The sequence below is a fragment of the Columba livia genome, chromosome 1 (assembly GCF_036013475.1).
Source record: "Columba livia isolate bColLiv1 breed racing homer chromosome 1, bColLiv1.pat.W.v2, whole genome shotgun sequence".
NCBI classification, from domain to species: Eukaryota; Metazoa; Chordata; class Aves; order Columbiformes; family Columbidae; genus Columba; species Columba livia.
Genome location: NC_088602.1, coordinates 46,504,755 through 46,529,650, shown reverse-complemented (window position 1 = coordinate 46,529,650; position 24,896 = coordinate 46,504,755). Strand labels below are relative to the sequence as shown.

The following is a 24,896-nucleotide window of genomic DNA, read 5'->3' as shown; positions in this document are numbered from 1 at the left end:
ATGTGGAATCAGACACTCCACTACTGAATAAAAGTGACACTGAAAGAATATTCAATGTTATGTTACAGCCTCTGAAAACATAGCAAATGTCAGAAATTCCTCTTTTAAAGAGTCTTCACTCTTGTTCAATAGCTTCAACTGTCAGAGCATGGAGCTGTATCAAAAAGGGTTTCACAGAATCAAAAGGTTTGTTTCTTAGCAACTCTGTCAACAAATTTAAATTGCTGCATATTGTGGCTGTTCCGTAATCATTTGCATGCAAGATTTGTAAACACAGATTTTCATTGTGCATCCTGTTGTCGTGGCTGGTAGGGAGGTAAAAGGGGACAAATAGTCCAGGGCAGGGACAATACAGATGCCAAAGCAGAAGATGCAATACTAAATAAAAGGTTCTATATAGCTCACTTGACCAAAATCTTGTATAGTTCAGTTTACCCATGAAATGAAAACTGCAGAGGCAGCAAACCCAGTTGCAGATGTTGTACTGCAGTAGTCCACAAAATCAAAACTCTGCTTTTTTTTTCTTTTATAAAAAACATTGAAGGTTATATTTGGACCTTGTTTATACAGTAATCCAGAGGCCCAGATGCACTGCAAACAAATGTGTACACTAGCTTTAAATAAACTTGCTTAATGCTTTGTTATGCCAATAATTTTATAGCTTAGACAGTATGAGGCTCAGTTGCTGGGCATTTGTCTGGGATCACAGGAAAGTTTTTGCAGCCTGAACTCGAGGCTGTGCTGGAGCAACTGCTGTGCTAGGTGCTTCAAAGCTTTTCAGATACGTTTTGATAAACTCCAGTCACGTGTACCTCAGGAATTGCAGGCTCACATACCTTTGCCCTTTTTTGCTAGCATCTTTAAAGATCATGCTTTGGAAGTGATGAATATAGTCCATTTTAATTTTTGTGTCGTTTCAATTGTATTTATTATTTGCTGTTGGCCTGCAATGAACGTGGTACTAGAGGACATACTTTATTTAATGTAATGCATTTTAAATCCACTTTATATAATAGACTAAGGATATATAATGTATATGTCTATATGCACTCAGTATGATATCACAGACTAAGAGGTTATTCACACTTTATAGGTTTATGTTTTCAGATTTAATGAATTCATCTTATCCTACACATCTAATGGCTCATATACAAAATCCCAGCTCGTTTCACATAATACTTCTTTTATAGGTTTACTGTTATTTATTTGTATGGCAGTAATCTCAGAGGCTCCTGCTCTAAAAAAGCACTGTGAAAAACTGAAGCAAGAGGCCGCCTTGAAGAATTTGCAGTATATAGAAATAAGAGAGGCACAAACTGGCAAAGGTCACACCCAAGTTCATAGTCCAGACATGTGATGGAGACAACGTGGAGTGTTGATTTCTCGTCTCTGACCAATGGATTAGGAAGCCTGATATACACTCATCTGGAGTAGCCTGCCTCCAAAATTCACGTAGCTGTGTCCCAAGCCCTGCCTTCATTTTATGAGAGACCCTGAAATTCCCCTTACTGCACTATCATACGTCCAAAATGTCTGTTGTGTGACAAGAATACTTGCTGGCTGGTGGGACAGGGCATGCCTACATGCCCCACCATGTGACTGACAGGTAGATGTGCATTTTGGGCATCCCTCAGCTACATTTCCAGCTCCTGGATGGAGAAGTCAGAGTGTGTGGGACCAAAGGGTTTCCAGAAGATCCTATGTCACCCAGCCCACGTGATAGATCATGTTATCTCTTTATCTTTTGCTCTGTCCTTGAAGTGGCTTCACACTTTTCTTGCTCCCCATTACCCACAGCCTGTGAAATAGATAACAGAAGCCCCATGGTAGTACTGAAATAAACCAAACATGAAAACTAAACAAAACCCACACCTGAACCATGAAAAAAAAAACATGGAGAGGGCATTCTGAAATCCTCCAGAGGCATCAAATTCAGATGATACACACTAATGTTCAGATTTATATTCCACATAGGTGTCACAAGTAAGTACAACCAGACTTGATTGTTATATACTCATATATATCCTGGGATATTCTGTGATAGCCCAGGAAGAGGTGATTGTGCTTCTTTTTAGCCTGTCCCGAAATTACCTCCACTAGTAAGAAAGCTTTTCCCCCGCGCCTTGTTAAAAGAGAGGAAGAAATACAACAAAGCCCAGTGCATACTATTGATTAGATAACAGATTAGAGGAAAATCTGAAAACAGAGATAAACAACAGATGGCAAAGTCCATTTTTCTGGCTGCTGGAGTACACAACAAAAGACTTAGTTCTACTAACCATAAACCAAAACAAAACAAAGCAAAACAAAAGCACCAAATTTAATTCAAATACACTAGCCCAAACCAAAAAGATGACCCTTCCAAACGTTTGTTTGTTAGGGATGTTGTGAGAAGGTGAAGATTTGATGGGGCCGAGCAGCACTGTAGTTCAGTGCAGTTGTTTTTTTGACACTAGTACCTAAATTTGACTCAGTGAAAATACTTTGTTTCATCCTTGCGTAATTCCCAGGGGCAGCCACACAGTTTGGAACAGCAGACAGTCCCTTTTCAGAATATGACTAAGTCAAGGTCCCAGTCCTGCCAGAGACAGACTCACACTGAGAAGGGATAAAAGCCATCAAACCTCAGCATCTGACAGGCTCAGCCCAGAAACAGCAAGAAGAGCTGGTCTTAACCACGAGATAAATGCAGAACTCTACTAGTGGCTTTGTGCAAATAGAAGCCATACTGTGAGACCTTACTAATAGAAAGTGTTGTAGGTGCTAGAGTCTCATCTTCAGCAGTACTTAAATATGTTCAGTTTTTCAATACTTTAAATAAAGTGGATGTTTTAGTGCCCAGTCACAGATAAGACAACTGTTCAGAATGAAGGTTGTATATTAGATCATCTGTATTTCAGATGCTGGGATGACTTCCATGCCACTTACTGTCCTTGTGGTAATCTACTGAAAATCACTTAAATTTATTCTTTGCTTTATGGCTTAACAGCCTAGAAAATAACAAAACAACTGTGATTGTTGATTGCTATCTAATTATTATGTGGGGAATTTGTTAATATGTACTTCAGGGAACATGAATAGTTATGACATAATTCCCATGACAGATGTGCCACTGTAAATCAAGGAAGAAATGGTTGTCAGAGTGGGAGGACAAACATGCTGTGCTCTGCAGCTCTGTAAGACTGACTGTGCTGCTCCTCAGTACCAACTCCTGAGTTTCAGGAAGGAACAGGTGTCCCATCAACATAGGCAAACATGTATTATTCCACCAGAGTTGACAATGTTGATTGATTTTCTGATGATGCTTGTGAACCTCAGCATTACAACAGAGGAACACAAACAATTGCCCATCTAATGGGTATGAGAGCTTCTTCGTAACTTGCTTCAGGGGTATACTACCAGAGGCTCTTCTTGAGAAGGCACTAATCTTTAGCTATTGAAAGGCTGACATTCATCAATGCAGGTAATACCTTTAAAACAAAACAAAACAAAACAAAACAAAACAAAACAAAACAAAACAAAACAAAACAAAACCCAAAACTTTCAAAGAGCGTTTGATAAATTAGTCAGTTTCTAGAATCAGTTATTCTCTTCAATACGACTTATTTCTGTATTGCATCTTCTGTCTTCTGCTGCATCTAAACTTCAGTGTAAGCCTTAAAACCACAAAAAGCTGAAATATCTCATACTGTTCTAAGGGCTACCAATGAAGACAAAATTTTACCTGCTTTTATTGAATTTACTGATCTTGGCAACCTTCTGCCTGTATGTTTAATTGGCTTTTATTTGACTTCGTTGCATGTCTTGAGGCTGGACAAAGTCAGGGTGCAGAAGTGCCACATCCACAAAGCTCCAAGCTGCACTTCCATCCTTGGAAGCATTGTATTGCCCCCAAACTGATATACACAGTACTGTTAGAGCTCATTGCTTGTGTTGCTCTTCATTTATTTCATAAATATGTAGTACCCTGTGCAAGAAATGACCACTGCGATTATGCCTTCTGATTTCCTGTTCAACATGCACTGTAGATTTCTTTTAAAACATTCTGGTTCAAATTAAGCAAAAATCTCAGGGAAAACAAAAAACAAACCACAATATTAATTAAATACTGCGAGCAATGAAAAAAATGCTCTCACCATCCCTCAGAAATTGTTCCAGTGGTTAGTTGGCTCAGTGTTAAAGATCTGTGTGTTCTGAATCTGTTTTCCCACCCTCTCAGCCCCTCCCCAGGATTTTGTTATTCATTAGTTAAAATGTAGAAGGAACTTCATTATCAGAATTCTGTTTTTCATGTAGGTTCTTATTGTCTGAGATCACAGTAGACTGGGCATTATTTAAAATAGCTTTAGCTTCATAAGTCTTTCATTGTAGCAGGTGCTTTACAGCATTCTTGTTGCCCTCTTTTAAAACTTAATAATTTCCCTAAAATCCTTTTTAGATATATACAGAATTTCAATATCAATAAAGACACTTCCAAGTAAGTGCAAGCGCAAGTCATCTAAGCTCTCCAACTGCTACTTGAGAACTCTTTATACAAACAACAGTAGTTACCCTTTTGGTAAAGAGTGGCATTGAAAACTGATCCTCTTACTTTGATATCTAAACCTTTTTCCAGAATTACTGCTTCAAAGGGGTTTTTTGCCTTATGATATGACCTGTAATCTGTTTTCTGACCTGTTTTCAAATACACCGCGTGCAGCTGTATTTGTAACACCTATTCCTTATTTTTGTGAGTACTTATTACTTGTAATTCCACAGCTCTTAGTTGTCTTTGGTACAACTGCTTCTGCAGTCGACATACATGTTTGTGATAGTGTCTACCTATGCAATCTGATTACTGTCTATCCACTAAGTTTCTTACAAAGTGTAAACCACTATGTCCAAGTGGTAATTACCTCATTTGCTTCAGGAATTTGTTCCTTCTTTGCATCATCCTTCTTTCTAAAAGCTTATTTTCTGTGGTTGCAGAAACCTTTGCAGCCCCACTTCAAGGAGGGCTTTGATCAGCAGAACTAGGATGACTTCCCTTGTCACAGGCAACACATAAGTCACCTTTTCCTCCCAGAAATGCAATGTGCATATGCCAGACTGAATTCAGAAATGTCTTTGTTTGTATGCTGTGAATCAAAACTCAGTCTGATTAACACACAATTTTTTCAAGCAGGGCAAGCATTTTCTTTAAATCCAAACTGGGCTCTTGTTTAACCTTCAGTCTGGCATGCATTTCCACACAATTATTTGTCAAGACTCAAAATGTACTATTCTTTTTCTTTTTCTTTTTCTTTTTCTTTTTCTTTTTCTTTTTCTTTTTCTTTTTCTTTTTCTTTTTCTTTTTCTTTTTCTTTTTCTTTTTCTTTTTCTTTTTCTTTTTCTTTTTCTTTTTCTTTTTCTTTTTCTTTTTCTTCCTTTCCTTTTCCCTTTCCCTTTCCCTTTTCCTTTCCTTTTTCCTCTTTCTTTTCCTTTTCCTTTTTCTGAGTTTTTTTTTTTTTTCCATTTTAACTGCATTCTTTTTTATTTTAATCCCAACAAGTAACAGAAAATTAGACTGCCTTTTTATAGGTGCAGACTGTGATCAAAATGCTAAAAGTGGCTTCAGATCTGGACATGTGGTTATGCATCATAAAGCTTCTGTTTCTGGGTCATTTTTAGCTGCAGCATGCTTGCCTTACTCTGGACTTATTGTCCTCTTGTGAAGACCAGATGTGCGGATTCCGATGTCTCTTACACTTGAATCATCTGTATTTGCAATTGCAAGTGGCACAGAAACAGCTTCTCCTGTTTGAAGGCTTATCATTTCAAGCTTTCTTGATTTCCCCGCTCAAGACACACTAATGCTGTACCATCTGCAATCCTCTGGCAGTGTGCCAGTATAACTACTGGTTGAAATAATTTCCAGCTTCACACCAAGTTTGTCACGGAAATACAAGCCACACTTAGGTGCCTTCTAAAATGCAGTATTAAAAGACTATAACCAAACTCTCATACTTAAACCACACTCCTGGAGCTGTTGTGCTGAATGTGGAGCCTGTTTTGTTATCAGTCTCACATGAAATGGGGTTGATTCCACCCGTTCTCCTGTGCACTTGGGATGGGATGCAATGCATCTCGCTTAATGGACGCTGAGGACATCCACGCTCAAACTCCCATTTTTTTCTCTATTACCTGTAGGTGGGCTGAACTCCTAATTGACTTTTCTTAGACCATTTTGCAATTTACAATAGTGTACAGAGAAATTTAAATACAGTTCATTTAATATTTCTCACTTTATTGTTACCTCAGACCACAAACATCACTTGTCTTGACAAATAATGCTTGATATTTTGCTGAAATACAGCCACAATGAGGGACTTTTGCTGAAGTGAGGAGTGTTTGGGGGTAGGAAATCATTAAATACATACCCTCAACTCTGTCCTCCCTTCTCATTGGGCTGTGAATCAGATGCAGGAGACAACGTGCTTGCCATGCAACTTGCCATGATCAAGCATGGCAGCAAGATAACAGAAATAACAGTAAACTAGTCAGTGGAAATAAGAGCTCATTACTTTTATTGCTTTCATATAGTGACCTATGAACTTCCAGCTGCTTCTCTGTCCTTGCCGTCATCCTTGCAATATGCTTCCAGATCTTTTCCAGCAGGATGTTTCACACTGCAGAGCACATTCCATTTTCGAACACAATAAAGCCACTAATTATTACTAAATAAATCAACAAATTAAATACAGCAGATGAAGTTAGACAGATTCTCCTATGGCTATCTACTTTGGTGGAGCTGACATAAACCCTGTATTGACTTCATTAATTAATCCACCTCCAGACACAAATTTATATGCAAACTGTCATGGGAACTCTGGCATTAGCCACTTTTTCCTGCTCTTCATGCAGTTACGGTCTACAGCTGCTATCAACAATACTTGGAGGAAAATACCACTTTGTGGAAGCCTTTGCCACCCAGACACTCCAGTGCTTAAGCTGCAAGCTTCTTTCCCTTCCATTGAGCTTCAAAAAAGCCTCTGTTTGTCAAAACTCAGTTGCAGCTGCAAGCTGTACAAACAAAACACAACGATGAAGACAGGCAACTTGGCCAACAGCTTCATCAGGAGGGTATTTCACCCATGCAGTTTAGTGCTGGGTGCTCCTTGGATCATGCAACTGTAGGGAAAGGTTTCATCAGCGCCTTTGCCCTGTATGGTGGAGGTTGTCTGCAGGGACCGTCTTAGGTCCCACTGTCTTCATGGCCCGACAGTGCTTTTGCCTTCCCTTTGGTGGGAAGGGTTTTTCTGCAGCTTAATAAAAGCCTTCAGATGAACAAAAATGGGAAATGTCCTACAGATGTACAAGGGGGATCCCACTGAAAGTTAGTTTGTAGCTCCGTTTCTGAGAGGGATTCAGAGTTTGGACTAAAGTACCAACTGGACGGTTTTCTCATTATTCTTCTGACTGGCTTGTTCATTTGACTTTATCTGGCAAGATCGCTTCTTACTTTATTTAGATTTAATTTCTGGAACAGTATCTATACACTGATCTGATGAAACCAATGAAATTAATCAGTTTTCTTTATTTCATCTGCATGTAATAATGAAAATAAATAATAAATAAAATGAGAAAAATAAAAGTACATAAAATAAATGAGGAATCCTGGTGAACTACCTTTACTCCTGTCTCACTGATGAAGACAAGCATATTGCTGTTGTTTATATGAAGACTTTTAAGCCTTTAATCTGGTGATAAAATACGGAGAGGTCTGTTTGTTATAAGGAGTATCAAACATTCAATTCTGATAATGTCTGGAACCACTCATAATACCCATTGTCCACAGCAGATGCTGAACACAGGCATTTAACCTTCCAAGCCTTTCCTAATAGATGTTGTTAGTGTGGGCTCTCATAGCCCTAACAGTAATATTATTTGTCATAATTGACCCACTCTCTTAGTAACAAGGAAAGAAAAAATTCTCAGAGTTACCTTAGCTGTCACTTAAATTTACACATTAAACACTGCAAAATCATGTTTTTTCAGCCAGATGGTGTTACCAAAAGGAAAGAAACATGAGAATCTCTAATATTCAAGAGTCTGCTGCCCATTTTCTTAATGTTCCTGAATGAATGTTTGAGCTTATTATACTAATAGAGGCCTGCCAAGTCTTTGGATTTATTGCTCTAAATCACTGGAGTCATTGTCATTATTAGACCAGTTGCTAGTCAATACTAAAAAGCATTCATTAGCTGCAAATGACAGAAATGGTACTACTCTATAGATTTTTTTTTATTGTTGTCCAGACTGCATGCTTCCTTTTGAAGGTAATAATGAGAGAAGAATTAAATGAGAGGTCAGTAAGGATTTTACTGGTAAGGACAGGAATGTGGTAGGAATCTCTATGCTATTGCAGAGTTTTTTCTAATTTTCCACATTTTTTGATATGCGTAATGATTTGAGAACAACAGGAGTATCAGTAGTGTCTGTGGGTAATTGTTGCATATGCCTTTAACAGCAGCCTGCACATTGTAATTTGAAATTAATTGACTTCAGTGAAAAGGTGAGGATTTTCCATACTCCTCCTTTTGCTCTTGGATGCTTTGTTTCATTTGGGGTCCAATATTGACCAGTTGCTTCTTAGTTCTGATGTCTCTCAGGCTTAGACCTCTTCTCGACTGTGGATATTTGCCCTGTTTATGCACATTACAAATTTTAAAGGTCCTGAGCCAGACTTCTAAAAGGAGCTGGGTTAGGTCTTCTCTTTCTGTAGCCCCTCAGTTGGAACTGGGCACCTAAATCCCTCAGATTCCTTTGAAAATTCTTCCTAAAAGGCCTAACAAAGAAGACAGGCTTTCAAAGGATTTGGCACCTAGTAGCTTCCTTTGTTTTCAATGGGAGTTGCAGAGTAATAAGCTTCTATGAAAGTATTTCTGTTCATTTCAGCTCCTAACTGGGAGCTGAGTTCTTTGGAAATGCCGGCCAACAACTACTACATAAAGATGATGTCTTAGGATGACAGGTACTTTGACAGTGCACAACAGTTAAATAAAAATTGCTGAATTATGTTATATTTGGAGGTAACTGCATTCAAACTGTTCTTCACCATCTAAAGAGAGGTGTTCCACTTTCCCACCCAGCAGCCTGACTGCTCTCCCTTTCTTTTTAGACTTATATCAAAACAATGAAATGTTCAGGGGAACATTTCTTCCAGTACAACATTAACATGATGACACAATAACCAAAATAATTATAGTCCTGGAACATTATTTTCTTTTTAAGCAGTCTCAGTCTCTGAGAGATGAGCCTGCTTAAATTGAATCTTCAAAGAGAAATGTATTGCCACTAAAATAACAGTTGGTATCAGAAGCAAAACAAAACAAAACCCCAAAACAACAACCTAAAGGAATCTGAGCTTATTAGTGGAACTTTACGTTTTAAAGATCTAGGCAATTTCCAGAATTCTTATAATTAACAAAGGAAACATTTGGAATGCATGGTGTTTTCTGATTGTTAAAACTGTCATAATTCAATTAGCAACTTTAAAAAGAAAAACATTAGAGAAAATGTTGCTTCCTTAGAAATTTTCTTCCCTTCTCTTAATTAGGATGGCATTAGCTTATCTTTTGATAAAAGGTTCTGCCTTGCTACTTTATTACTGACAAGCAAGAGCATTGTCCTGAAAATCTCTTCTTGTGCAGATACTTAATCGTAAGTACCTGAGCTATAGGATTTTTTTTCCCTATAACTTGGAGACTAATCCATTGAGTGTCTCATTATATAAGCAATTTTTACTTATGCAGACAATTCTATTGACTTCAGTGAGTATAGGTCTGCAGACTAATCCTTAAAACAAAGCTTGATTAAAAAAATAGTCATTTTAAAATATGGATATATGGTCAGCTTTGTATAACTGATTCTAATTGCATAAAGTAAAAGAAAAAATATGAGGGGGGAAATGCCTAGAACTCTTATTCAGCAAAAGCTCGTGTTTTAATAATTAAAGCATATTGTGCCCAATGTATACATTTCTCTCTAAGACCCTTTTTCCCATGGAGAGTTGAAGTTTTGTTGAATCTTCTATTTCTAACTCTTAAGTCAATTTGTAGGAGGTGGTGTGTAAAAGCACTTTAGTAAAGGAAAGCAGTAATCTCAATGCATCAAAGTTAGGTGGTAGCGGGGTTATCACTCCGTGAAAATCACATAAACATTCCACATATGAAATATTATTCATCAGGGCAAAACCCTCCAAGGGTTTCAGAGATGACAATGGTGTCATGAAACCTTTTTTTGAAAAAGGAAAAATGTATTCCACTGCTAAAATTGATTCTGTCTCCATGTAGCAGGCAGTGTGACGAGGCAGGGAATCAACATAATTGAGAAGAGAATTAGCAAATCTTAAATATCTGCTGCTGCAATATCATTACCCATAAACTTGCCCTTTTTCCACCCTCTTTTCCCCAAAGACTGACATCCCATAACTGCAGTGAAAAAGAATGCATTCTTTCGAACAGCTAAATCAACAAGGTCTCACATGAGTAGTGTTGGGTGGTGTGGTTGACTGATTTCATGAAAAACTAATCAAGTATTCATCATTGAGATCAAACACTTCCCAAGTAATTATTATCAAAACCAATCTGATAAGACCTGAAGAAGTGGCATTGCTGATCTAATCAGAAGTAGAACAGAAATAGTTCTCCCAGCTTTTGTAATATTCAGGTATGAAAGCACAAAAATGTAATTGTTTTTTATAATTAAGAAAAAGAAAGCTGTCATGCTGTAATCAATTATTTCAAATCAATCATAACTCTTTTAGTTTTGCTGGTTATTTACAAGAACACACATTTACAAATTGACTTTTTTATGTATGGGTAATGTAATACGTGGAACAGAGATGCCTTAGAAACAAAAGATGTAGTTTAAAGCTATTTCAGTTAAAATAGAAAGGATTATGTGACTACAGTGACTAAAAAACTGCTAAATTCATATTTGTAATTTTTTTTCCTATAATGATGAATTCTTTTTATATCAAAATTAAAATGCAGATTTTTTTTTTTTAACAAAATGGTATTTGCAGTTTCACTACTCTATTTTTAACATTTTTGTTGATTGGAATTCTTGATGATTATTTAGGAAGTTTGGATGTTTTAAATAATTTTATACTCATTTAAAGATACCAAAATAGTAATTGCCATGCCCCAGTCAGTTCCCAGGACTTTGTCTGGTCATTATTTTCAGGAAAGAGTCAAAATACATTTGAAATGGCACAGTACATTGTACATGCATTACACTGTCTGATTTTGACAATATAGATTTTTCAAACAGATCATATTGGAAAAAAAAACAGCCTAATAGGCTGTTTTGTTCCATAATGCCAGGCTAGAATCCCTATGCCACTCACATAAATCTTAATTTGTCCTAATTTTAACGGCTTTATTAGTTTTAGTCTTAATGGTCTTTGATTTCTCAGAAAATATTTTTCCTTTTAGGTTACTGCATCATATCTGGGTGAAAGAAATACTTAGAAGAGTGTTCCTTCTTCAGAGTCTCATTTCTTGGGTAAGGAGTTAAAAAACTGAGTTGTAGGTAAATTTCACATGTTATTTTACTGACATATGAACCATTTTGGATATGTGAATATGACTGTGGTTTTCGGAAATTAATTGATGGATAGAATGCAAACATTTTAAGATAACTTGCTAACATGTAAATACAATCACATATGTTTATTCAGCATGCCACATTGTCCAGAATAGTATGGGTCAGAGATGTGGAGACACCATTTAGCTCTAAAGTATCGCTTCACTGTAGTGCAGAGATTATTGGAAAAGTCTTCATTTAGTGCCTGTTCAGATGGCCAATACAAGTTTAATGATGATGACTCCCTTACCATTGTGCATTGATATGGGGTTGATTTCAATTTTAGCAAGAGGAAAAGTCTCAAAAGATCATGATGCTTGAATTGTTCATCTAATTCCTAGAATCACCACCCTATTTTATAGTCTGAACACACTCTTTGCTTTCTATAATGACTGCAAAAGCAGTTGTGTCATTTTAGTCAAGCTCAACAGTGAAAAGCCACAATGCACTGTTTGACCAAGACCTTTTGAAAGATACTTGTGACAGGGAGTTCCTCTAGGCAGAAATAGAAGAGAGACACCAGATAGCATGTAGCCAGAAAACATCTTCAGCTCTATATAACTACCTGAAATGAGGTTGTAGGATGGAGGGTGTTGGTCTCTTCTCCCATATAGCAAGTGATGAGAGGAAATGGCCTCAAGTTGAATCAGAGAAAGTTCGTATTGGACATTAGGAAACATTTATTCATGGTAAAAGTTGTGAAGCAGTGGAACAGGCTGCCCAGGGCAGTGGTGGAGTCACCATCTCTGGAGGTGTTTAAAAGACATATAGATGAGGCTCTGAGGGACATGGTTTACTGATAGATTTTGGTTGTGGTTGAACTCAATGATCTCAAGGGTGTATTCCAACCAAAATGATTCTATGATTCTATATCTGTGGACCTCTGGCATTTCTAGGACCATGCTCAAGAGGCTTCTCCCAGATTTACCCTCAGCATCTTTATTTCCTTCCACAGTGACAGTAACCATCAGTTTGCAACATTCAGGCAAAACAGGGCAAACCTCCTCGTGTCTGACCAAGATTTTCTCTAATCTGAAGTAATCAGAAAGCAGATTTGGTCTGAGCAGCATATTGTATAACACATGGCGTATAAGCGCTGCAGCCATCAGAAGTCCACAAATCAAGTAGAACAGCCAGGTGGTTGCACAAGTTATGCACCTTGACAGATGCTTCTCTTGTCTCTATTCAAAAGTTTCTGACTGCAGGAAGGGTATCGGACCATTATTTTACTTTACCTGAGCAAAGAAATTTTTCTCAATACCTGTGGAAATTCTTGGGGAGTTTCCCAGAACCTGCTCAATTCTGCAGAGAGTAATGGCAAACCTCCTATTGAATTCAACAGAAGTAGTGCTTGGAAAGAAAAAGGTTTGTAGCCCTCCTGGATGCTTCACATCAAATTCCTATCAATTTTGTCTAATGTCTTCAACCACAGCAGGAGAGCTAGATGAGGTCTGGCAGAGAAGTCTCTACAGTAAATTTCCTCTGCCAAGCACTGCTTCTGTGAAATTCGACAAGTCACATCACTTGGCTGTCTGCTAATTCCCCTCTACTCCTCTGCTGAGGACAGAGCAACTATTCCTGTCTCACACTTTTGCTTGCTACATTTGCTTAGATCTCCCTTCTTTGTTTTCACGTGCTCAGATTAATGTTAGATCAGTAGCTTCTAGAGCCACTGGAGGCAGGTGTCTGAACTAAACAACTCTTCAGACTACACTGTCTCCATCTAGTGCCACTGGAGACACATTAAGGAGTTCTAGATACTATGTTGGTCTGAACAGCTGTCAGATAGGACCTACAAGAGATCTTTACTCTTCTTGAGTAGCAGCTGGAGATCAACCAGGATGTCCTATAGCATTTAAGATGACAGTAGTTGCCTGTGTGCAGACAACTGCATCTAATTTAACAAAATTACTGACTATAATGGAGTGAAAAGTGGCTTGCATGCTGAGACCTACACACAGATCTATATTTAAATATATGAACCTTGACCCACATCTCACTGTTAGTCTATTTTCAACAGTCTGGGATTGATGTGGTATTGCAGAAGACGAAGGGTCTCCAGTAGGTCTGGTGTCATGCCTGCCTGCTTCATGTGGAAGTCTTGGACCTCATTGGATGATCTCAAAAGTCACATGATTAAGTGTGGGAAACAGACTATACTTCTTTTTGACATACTCTGGACTTGAAATGTCAGCCATGGCACACCGAGAAGCTCATTCCCTCAAGTGCTAGAACACTTGTTAGCCAAGATTCATTGCCAATTTTTGTGGCTGTTGATGCAACCCTGTATGCACAATGGAAATATTGTCCCATCACTCTCTAAGGAAGACTACAATGTCCTATTAGAGTCATTTTCTCTTTTAAATGGGATTTTTACAGTAACCTTATTATTTCCTGTAAATTATCTGCAGAGTCAAACATCTTCAAGACACATTCTAGTAAAAGTCAAGATTGATGATTCCCTGGTTTAACATAGTTCTTATCAACTACTGAAGATAAAAACACTGACAAAAATGTATTTTCCTTACAGGTTAAAATATTATTTTCTGAATTAAATTAACTTAGAAAATCAATATAAGTCACCATCCCTCTTGGTGGTTTGAGGATAAAATAAAATGTTAACTTTTAGTCTTAGGCTCTAAGAGTATTTGTGAGCCAATATCTGTATGAAGACACTGAAATATCTGAAAAAAAAGAAAGGAACACACATGCAGTTCCCTTGCTCTCACTCATGAACATGGGAAATAGCCCCCCTCAGTGCTTCAGTTCAATCTTCTTAAACATGTTACAGGTTATGCTGAGCTGTGCTATGGGCCTTCTACTCTCTAATGTTGCCTCAAATGCTGCTTTTGACCCAAAGTTGTTTAGAAAAATCTAGTTATGATGTGGCATGTCCGTTTTCTTAATATAGCCTCCCAAGTGCTCCTTTTCTTTGCAGTCAGGCCACATTACTGAGAACGTGTAAGAATTATCATGGTCTATGGAAAAGATATACAAGAAAAGGTAAGGCAAACAATTCAAGAAAGATTTGAGAAATGTGTCAGATTGCCAGAATTAAGCTTTGGGATGGGTAAGGAAGGCTCTGGAAGAAAATCATAAAAGAGATGAAAAAGAAGAAAAAAAACACCAAAAATGTAACAGCACACCCGAAAGGAGGCAAATTGGAAAAAAGTATTTTGGAGGAAATGTAAAGAGAAACAGTGAGAAGGCATGACTGCAAAGGACAGAGAAGATGCAGAAGGCAACAAAAAGTTTTCTCTGGGGGGAGTGTCAGGAGAGAGAAGGAAGAAGAAGAAAAAATGCATTTATATGAAACAATGCTCCTTATCTAAGTAAACAGATCTGGTTATTGCTTTTCATACACAAACCCTTTTCATCAGCATTCTGGGCACGATTTTTAATTTTTTTTTTTTTTTTCCCTCCAAACACGAGACATGAATGAAAGCTGTATATAAATGGCATAGGCATTTGTATCAAGTCATGTTGTCTGGCATTGTAACTATATCTGCCTGACTTAAAATATAGTTTCCAAAAACAAATGTTGCTTTACTTTAAGACAAAAACAAGCAACTGTTCAAAAAATACAGTTAAAATCTCAGTAAAATTATCAGTAAGGAACCGCACAGTAAGTTTAATTGAAACAGGTCTACTAGGAACTCAGTTAAATGGAAAAAACTTTGACATTTTAATAGGGTTATTTTTTTTTTAATCTTTTCCTTCCAAAATTTATGGGTTATGCATCTTACTACTCCCTTTCTAGCTTGTAGAAATAGTGACCTTTAAATGGTTCCCATCCCATTTGTTTTCTATTACATTATAGAAGAAACTGCTGTTCACCTTCTCTCTTGGAAAGGAGGAAACGTCTGCAAGGCGGAAGGAACTGCTGTCTAATGGACTGTCAATTTTCTCTAAAATATAGATAGGATAGATGGATAGTGAATGGATAAATAAACAGACTTGGCACCATCACATGATTCCAGGAGCTGAATCCTTAACTTCTGTACCCCTGTTTAACCTTAGTTTCGGTTTCATAAAAAGGATACCATAGAAACTTGTTCTTTTAGGTTTAGGTATCACTTAGATAATGCTTAAGTAACCCACTTTTTCTTAAGCAAAAGATATTCGAAACTTGAGGACTTTAGATGGATGTAGAAGAACAATATAATACACGATTTCCACCTCCTATCTTTAAAATCATAAACAGTCATTAAACGGATTAAGAAGAAGCCATAATATCTGTGGGGTAAGGGAAGAAGTGGCAAATTTCCAGTAGAAATCTAGACCTTCAGAGTACTCAATATGTGAGAAAGAGTTTTCTCAGCATGAGACTCTTGTTAACCAGCATTTCAGGGCATTATCCAAATTCCTGGCCTCTGTTTTGGCTCATGTGTAGCATTGCTGTGCCCCTGGAGGTGAAACATGTCAGGAGACAAGAGCCTGGACTACAAATGCACAGTGTGTCTTGCAGCCTTCAAAGGACCATGAGTGGCTGTCACTAAAATTGCAGGTAAGAAATTGATAACATACTTGAAATCACCAATAAATGCATTAAAGGTATTTGGTATATGCACAATTTCAGCATCCTTTGGCCTGGCATTTAAACATCTAAGACTATTTTGTGATTCTGTGTGTAACCATTTCAGTCCAGAATGCATAAGATTGTCAAGTTGTCTAGCTACCACACATTTTAATATGTTTTTCTAAGCACTCTGGTGATCTGAATGTTGTAAGGAAGTGATTGTGGAATCAGAGATCCCACACCAAACAATGGAAAAACAATGCACACACAAAACCAAGCACAGTGGAAATACTGATGCAACTGCATGTAGGTGGGTGCAGTGGGCATACTTAGCATCTCCCATGGAGCAGTGACCACATTGCTGAATGTTAATGGCTCTGTCCTAGTGCATGGAGATGAGTATGACACTGTTGTTGTTGCTTTTCACATGCATTTTTATGCCAAGGCCAGTTTTTCTAAAGAATGATTGGAAAACTATGTGGTTTGAATAAATATGGAGGAATCAGGTTTGTTTTTTCACATACCACTGTACAAAGACTTCATATATATGTGCATCAGAGTTAACCAGCTCTGCTGATTTTTTCAGACATCTGTAACATACTTGATAGAAAATGAAACTCCAAACTCACTCCTTTGTGGAAAGGAAAACAGTTGAGAACATGTTCCTTGAGTAAGCCTGATGCACTAAAAGTGAATCATTTTGAGAAGCTTCTCATTGACAGCTTGCAGCTGGGAAGTCTAAATGACTATGTCCCACTTTCCCTACAGGGAGAGAGTCATTTGTGGAGGTCTTTCTACAGCTTGAATCCCAGCCTCTACAAAACAAGATGTGAGAAGTAAGGCAGCAGCATTTAGGAGCCTAATGAATGTGCATACGCAAGTATGAAGACACACTTGTAAGCTGGCACTGGTAAGGAAGAGTACATTATCCGATGTATCCTCTTTGAAAAAAAAAAATCAATAAAATTCATATACAGTATGCTCATTGTAAAACGACATGTGCTGCATTTAATACTCACTGACGTGACACTTAACAAACAGTCTTGAACTGAGCTCTATTTGCATTTGATTTCTGTCACAGCTTGACAAAAAAATCTGTTGCTTTCATCTGCTTTTTCTTTTTAACACTTCTAACCAAAGATGCATAGGTGTACCTTGCAGGCAAAATAAAAAGCAAAGTGCCCTCTAAAGAGGTCTCAAACCCTTTTCTGTACTTGTTTATAATATACTCCAATGTTCAATCACTTTCCCAGCCCAGCAGACATTATAAAGGATGATTTTAAGAACTATTGAATATTTTGTGAATTTTCATAAAATATACATGGATAAAAGGGCAGGAAATACAGAATTGTCCCAATCTTGAATGAGAGAACAGTCTTTTAGTAGAAGCCCTTGCCCACATGAGATTGAAGTGGGAGCAAGAAAGGGTCACACAACCAGAATAGAAAAAAGTCTAAAAGACCCACAGAGCCAGGCTGTTTCAGGAGATTTGAGATAATTTGAACTCATGCTGTGACCGGCCTCACACATCTCAGACATCAAAATAGTAAATTTTCCCACATAGTGATGCCTTTACAGATCTGCAGCAGATCCACAATACACTGGGTGAGGGGGTGTACTTCTAATAGACTCTAACATGCCTGTAGAAATCAGATCAAAGGTTTGACCCTTATGTTTTGTAATTTATTTTTAAGTTATGGACGTTTCCATAATTCTGGTGACTTACAAAAATGTAAAGTTCTTAATAGCACCTGCATTGATTTTTTCATGCGAAGATGCAGTCATAACTGTAGTATAATTGCACGAAAACTATAGATGAGCAAGCAATGACTGGTTCAAATTCTGGCAAGGTTTCAACAACTGCTCCCTTTTGTTTGAGACTACTGGTGCTGGTGCTGCCACAGATCTTTCATTCCTGCTGGTTTAACCCACCTCCCAGGCATTCCTCCATGTGCTGGCTTGTCAGAGCTCAGGCAAAACTACACAGAGACTGCCAGGATTTGAAACTGGATCAAAAATACTGCCTGTGTTCCATAAAGAGATTTTAAGTGCCTCAGTGCAAAAAGTACCTGAAGGGCAATGCCTAACTTTTCTACACAGGTAAATTGACACATCATGGGAACCCAATTTACGTAGGAGATTAATCTTTACTTGGTTGGCTTCCAGAGATTTCACCACATTGGTTGAAGTGCATGTCCTGATCCCTTTCTCTGTTTTGCTGAGTAAAAGCCCTGCCATTTCCTCAGGATGTGAACCCTTCAGGTAGTTTTCGAGGGCATAGAACATGTACTAATCACAATTAACCTCAGTTCCAAGCACACATCAAGAACGCTTTATTTGAAAGCTCAGGCAAAAGATGAGTGAGAGGTAGCAGCCATGCCCTCCCTGTGACAACCCCATTGCTATGGCAATCACTCAGAAAACGAAGTCCTGACCTCCAGATACTGCCCACTTCAATGGGGTATCTACTCACAGCTCCTAATGCACAGAAAATTCCAAGACAGAAATGGATTTCCAGAATAATTGGAAGAGGGGACATGGGACATATCAGAGAAAGGAAAATTGTGAGTTTAGATCCTTTGTGGCAGATCTGGGAACTGCCAATCTCTGAATCAGTTTCCTGCACAAGCATGATGATCTGTCAGTTATTAAGAAAATTAAAAAAGATAAACACAGAAGGGTCGGTCTTTTCTCCCTGGAAAAGAGAAAGTTCCAGGGGAATATAATAACAGTATTCCAGTAGTTAAAGGGTGGTTACAGAGAGGAGGGAGGCTCTCTCTTCACAATGACCCACATGGAGAAGACAAGGGGCAATGGATACAAATGGTACACATCCCCAGGGATGTGTTAGAGTCTCCATCACGGGAGCTTCTCAAGATGCAATGGGACAGGGTACTAGATACCCTAATCTAGGCTCCCTTTCCCACGAAATGTTGGACCAGATGGTCTTTGGAGGTTCATTATAACCTAGACTGTTCTTTGATTCTATGGTGGTTACATCTGCTACAGACATATTCTGAACACGTCCACTGGATTTAGTTATCTGGCTCCTGACTAGGGTCATAATTGACAGGAACTGCAATTTTTCATTCTGAATAACATGCTAGCAGTCAGAAGATAAAGAGACTCTGGGAAAACAGGGAAAATGATCAGTAAAAAAGTAAGGAATCTGGAAGGTCAGGTGCCATCTGGAATTTTTGGACTGCAAATTTGACCTCAAGTTCTTCTTCGAATGAGGTTTTGTTCGTCTGAGACACATTTTTACCTTAAAATACCAGCCCCCTAGTTAACCAGTTAAAAGCTCTTAAATAGCACATGGTTGGTGCTTTTTAGGCTCAATTCATAGTTTTGCCAGTGGAAATGATGCCAGAACAGAGACTGTAGAGTCAGTCTGCTAATTTGAAGAGATAGAAAAGAGTATTAATTTCAACAGAAACCTGTTCCATTTGGTTACAGAAAATGGGACTCCATATGTACAGTAACTGAATTATTAAGTGGCCAGATTATTTGCCTGAGGACACATTTATTTGGCCTAGAAAAAAACCTGTGCATTGTGCTGCAGTAAATGAGTTCTGGCTAATACAAAGGTACATGCCACACTCTCCCCACAGTTTCCTTCTAGCTTGTATTTTGATGTTTATTGCTCTACGCATGAGTGTTCAGAAAGAAGACACATGCTGTAGAGATTCACAAAAATACTTGGAAGACTTTTGCTGCCCAGTTTATCCCATCAGAGAATGGGGCTCACATTTGACATGCCTCCTGGTCTCTGGTTCAGCCATAAATTGATGAATTTAAACATGTGGCCATACCAGCTGGGGGCAGTGGGACTGGGCATGGACATTAAGATGGGCACAGGTTTTAATTCATTGCAGCATTAAGCCCATAGCCACCAGACAAGTGCTGCAAATACTACAGCTTTCTGAATCCACATATTTTTACCTTGCAAATTTTCATATATACAATCTCTTTTTACAGCCTGTGTTAATTTCAAATTCTGATTATCAAAAGCAGAAGAATGCCTCTGTAATTTATGTAATGTTTATTTAAACCATTAGAAGAGAATCTGCTAACAGCGAGTAGCACTAACAGATATTACTACTCAAGGGTTTTAGCAGAAATTTAGCCTTCTTCATAATAGAGTTATGTAATACATTCAGAATCTGTAATTTACTGAGTTTCAGTTTTAAATTGTGCTGCTTCTTTAAGTACAAATTTAGCAATTTGCTGGTTGCAGTTGAAATGTGGTTTTTTTTTTCAGTGATAACACATTTGTCACTTTCTTAATTAGATCTAAGATTTCTCTTATTCTGTGAGTTTTTGCTATAGCAGGAAGGTAATTTCCATCCAGTCTGTTTCTGTCTTTATTTCCCTCCATTTATCCTGAATTTCCAAAGGCAATGTTAACATATTTATATTAATTTTATTTTATTTACCCATCCTACTGCAAAAAAAAAAAAAATCAATAATAAAAGAACGAAAAAGCTACGAATGTAAAGACCATACTGAAACATTATTTTCTAGAAACTTGGCCTGTGTCAGTAACTTAGTAGAGTGTTGCAATTAGATTAAATTATATAAAGAGGTAGATACAAGTTTAGAACAATAATATGTTTTCTTAAAGGACCTAAACCGATTAGCATGCACAAAGGGTAGCCTCTTTGGGGGAGCTGAGTACATCTAGGTCATCTTTGGGAATACAGACTACACAAATATCACCTCCAAATTCACATTTTGTGCAGACATTATCACTTTCAGATGGAGAGAACTTGAGTGTGTTCTGCTGACATTTTGCTATTTCTCTCTCTACTTGCTTGTGGCCAAATGAGATCAGCTGTTATGTATATATATGGTATGTGTGTATATATATGCATGCACACACCCCCACCCACACATAAGGATGTATGCATGCGTTTGTGGGTATGTAGACTGAGATCTGTCGCTGATTGAGACTGGCGTGCGGATCCAACACCACCGTGCTGTGAGTGCTCTCCAGCTCCCAGCTGGTGTTCATTCCTGCTGTTCCCTGACCATATGTCAGGGTAACATCAAGGCATGCACCTTCTTTTCTCCTTCTCCTGCTCCTCTGTGCCTTGGTTTCTGCAGGAGCCTCCCACTGTGGTCTCCAACACACCTCCCTGCCTGGATAGAGTGGGCTCAGAGCTTGTGTGATGCTGGAGCTGGATGTCAGATGTAGACGCTGAGATATAGAGGTTGTGTCTGTGCTGTCAAACAGAAGAGGGCTCAGGAGCAAGCTTAAGGACAGGACCTCTGCCACTGCTTAGTTTTAGCTTACTCTGTGTCTCGCTCCATACTCCTAAAGATAGAGAACATAAACCAATCTGATGCCATTTTGTCCCAAATCCAAGGATCAGTGCCTCAACCTCCTCTTATTCAGCAGTGCAGACACGACAGGGAGGCCTCACAGGTCTGCAAACAGGCAGGAGCTCAGAGAGCAACAAGTCATGATGTTCACAGGACCCAGTGAGCCACCAATGGGGACATACAGGGCATAGTTGTGACTGGATTTTGAGGGATTTGGGAAAGACATAAGCTTGTGAGGAAGGGATTACAGTGTTAGGCAGGCAGAAGGGAAAACGGGGTCAGGAACATGCTATTGGTGTCATGGTTTGAGGAAAGTAGAAAGTGGAAGAGGAGGAGGGAAAGGTGACAGCCTTGATCGCAAGAACTTTTTATGTTAAAGGATCTTGAAATTTTTCGGGTGAAGGTTTTGGTTATTCCTCGTCTATACCAACAAATACTTATTAGAAAAGAGACTTTTCAAAGGGGTTAATGCATATGAAAAATTCTGCTGATGCAACCTAAGGATTGTTTCTAATAACAGGGATTGGAAGTGGTTGGAATAAAGGTAATGTGTTGGACATCCAGTCTGAAAAGTGGACGACATGATGAAAGGAGAAGTTCAGTCAACGTGCTGGCCAAGGAAAGAGTGCCAGAATCCAGAAAAAGAGCTGTTATGGCCAGCCTCCAGCCCCACGCATCTGCAATTAGCCTTGTAGCCTTGTAGCTTTAAAATACAAACTAAAAGCTCTGCTTCCTGATGCAATGCATCTGATTTTTTTCTTCCTTTATACATCCTTCTTGTCAGAAGCAAATAAAATTACTATAACTGCCAGCTAAAAACTGAACAGCAGAACTAACCTCCTATCTTCTGACAAATACTGATAGTAATAAAACAGGTTGATTGACAAAATGAGAGATTTCTATGGATATTTCTATGGATATCTTCCTTTTGAAAACAGAATTTGATTTTAAAAAAGTTTGTTTTGGTTCCACTTCTACTGAAATTATTTTTTGGACTATTTTAATTATTTTCTCATATACTAATCCACAGCTTCTCAATGTTACAGTGAATTTTTTTGTTTACTTGCAATGTGGCTAAACAGGTTGGGGTTGCTGCACTTGAAACAGGAGTCTTTGATGTTTTTAATTGTACAATGTCAAGTTTAAAAAAAAAAAAGTCTTTTGGCTGATGAATTCAAAAGAAAAAAATGCACAGAAAGGTGATTTTAAAAGTCAATTTGGAGAAAGGTGTTATTTGAATAAAGCTTTAAATCCAGAAGTGTTTGAATGAAATCATAACCCATTAATTTCAGAGGTCTTGGGAGATTTTAATGGGCCAATATTTCATTTTGGCATTAAAAGCAAAACTAAACTGCTAAAGAGTCTGGAACAAATACTAAATAGTTCACTACAACCTGAGCACCTGATCAATAGTTTTCCTTTGAGCAAGAGACTGGAGTAGATGCCTCTTCCCTTCCAGCCTATGAATTAAACTACATATTTCACTCTTCTTTAAATGTAAAAGACTGAGCAAGTCAAGTGGCAGCAACAAATATGAAAGAGATGTGAAAGAAAACTGAAAGAGACCTGCTATCTGTTGGTGTATCTGCCTCTTGTATTTTGGAGATGAGGAAGGATAACTGACTCATACATATAATTAAAAAGTCCTTATTTGGAGAAAACATGCTCAAAATTAATCTATAGCATTGTGCACTTCACTACTTTGACTATATATTTAAACTATACTTTGCAGGATAAGCTTTTATTTTAAAAGCATGGTCTGGGATATATTAATATGTGATTTCAAATACACAATTGTTATCAACAGAATGAATTAGTTCCTAAGCCAATAATCATTAAAACATCCAAGAGCTATTTTTAGATATTATAGCCTGTGCACACACTTCATATTATATTAGTGCACAGGAAGGCACAAGCATCTCTGGATTTTTCTTTTATCTAAATACTTTTATGTACCTGTGTACAATATTTATAATTATCTACATGTATTTCAGTTCTCACTGAAACTAAAGAAGGCATTGCAATTTGCCTTAATGGTACCTAAGTCTAGCTGTATCTGAATAAGAACATATGTTATAAAAGATCAGGATAACAACTAGCTCAAACAGTAATGAAATAATCCACAGAATGTAGGACCAAACGTAAAGCCTACTATCATAGCTGAATTTTGTTATATGCCCATGCAGCACAAGAGCATCCTTATGCAAAGATACTAAGAGACAAATTAACCCTGTTGAAATGGAGGTACCTGAGGTGTCAAAGACATGTAGTCACCCTACACTACAAAAGTTCATTTGTGGTCTGCGGTGAAGAAATGGCACCTGCAGCTTGCCTCATCACCACTGGAGGAAGCTGTCAACTACAGGGTTTAAAGGATGACCATGTTTTTAATTTCAGCACTTCAGGTTTCAATAAATGGCCTTTTTAATATTCCATAAATCTACATACACTATGCAGGTATTTTCTAATCAAAACACAGAAGTTGATGTTAACCAGGCTGCAGAATACCTATATATTTCTAAATAAACTATATCAAGAAATGAGTTGATGGCTTACACAAGGTTGTTTTGAATTTTTAAAGATGATTCAGCTTATACTTTACATAGTCAGCATTATCAAATGTAGTAATGAAATTTGCCTCAGTATTTAACATCATTCTTGAGTATTTTTGAATGAGAAAACTTATTATTGTACCCATTGTACAAATAAGAAATCCATAATTTCTTGACTTAGAAGAAATAAACAAATAAAGCAGGGCACTGATGTTGTGTCTGTCACTCAAATAACTCTCCATTTACACCACCTTCCATATATCCTAAAAGAAAGAATATTTTAAATTTTATCCATCAATATGTGCTGTCAGTCTCTTTTTCCTCTAAAAGTCAAATTTTCTACTTGTTACATCATGGCTTCTTACTGTGGGGATTACTATGATGCTGTGAAATAATTTAGGATGAAAGACAGATAAATTCCTAAGAAGCAAGTACATTCTCATGCAACTGTAATGTTGTCATGTCCCTAATGATAAAAATGATAGAAGAAAAAACAGAGGATACATGACACACAGACAAAATGTTTTAAACTCGAACATTTTTCAAAGTTTTCCAGAATACATCAATTGCTTTTAAAGCAAATTGTTTTGTACAGAACTCCAATGGGAGCATTACAAAATGCCCCTCTTCAGCCTACAATTAGATTAATCATGTAACCGAGGGCTTGAATCTGTTCACGTTCTTCCTCAACAAGAATATCAGTCCCCATTAATTTATTGCAAGAAAAAGCTCCATAGAAACAATTTGCACACAAACATCTATCCTACAGTTGCTCCTTGCCTCCAAGTTCTCTGTTTCCCGAAGAGTAATATTATGTTTCCTTTTCTTGAAAAAATAAATTTCTCTTAATAAATATTTTAAAACTTTAAAGAGGTTAAAAAAGTATTTGC

General features: G+C 37.7%; 2 long non-coding RNA genes across 5 annotated transcripts in view; one reads left to right on the top strand and one right to left on the bottom strand.

The window, feature by feature from the left end:
- LOC135579007 (uncharacterized) overlaps positions 1-24,896 on the bottom strand; it is a 186,782-nt gene that overhangs the window by 93,853 nt on the left and 68,033 nt on the right. The gene's annotated exons all lie outside the window — the stretch shown is intronic.
- Positions 1-24,896, top strand: part of LOC135579005 (uncharacterized) — a 121,966-nt gene that overhangs the window by 93,975 nt on the left and 3,095 nt on the right. For 2 of the 4 annotated variants that reach the window (XR_010471232.1, XR_010471229.1), the window contains 4 exons: positions 11,460-11,529; positions 14,549-14,613; positions 16,004-16,117; positions 16,898-17,039. This is a non-coding gene — a long non-coding RNA (uncharacterized LOC135579005). The remainder of the gene's footprint in view (positions 1-11,459; positions 11,530-14,548; positions 14,614-16,003; positions 16,118-16,897; positions 17,040-24,896) is intronic. The other 2 variants (XR_010471233.1, XR_010471227.1) reach the window with 1 other exon arrangement.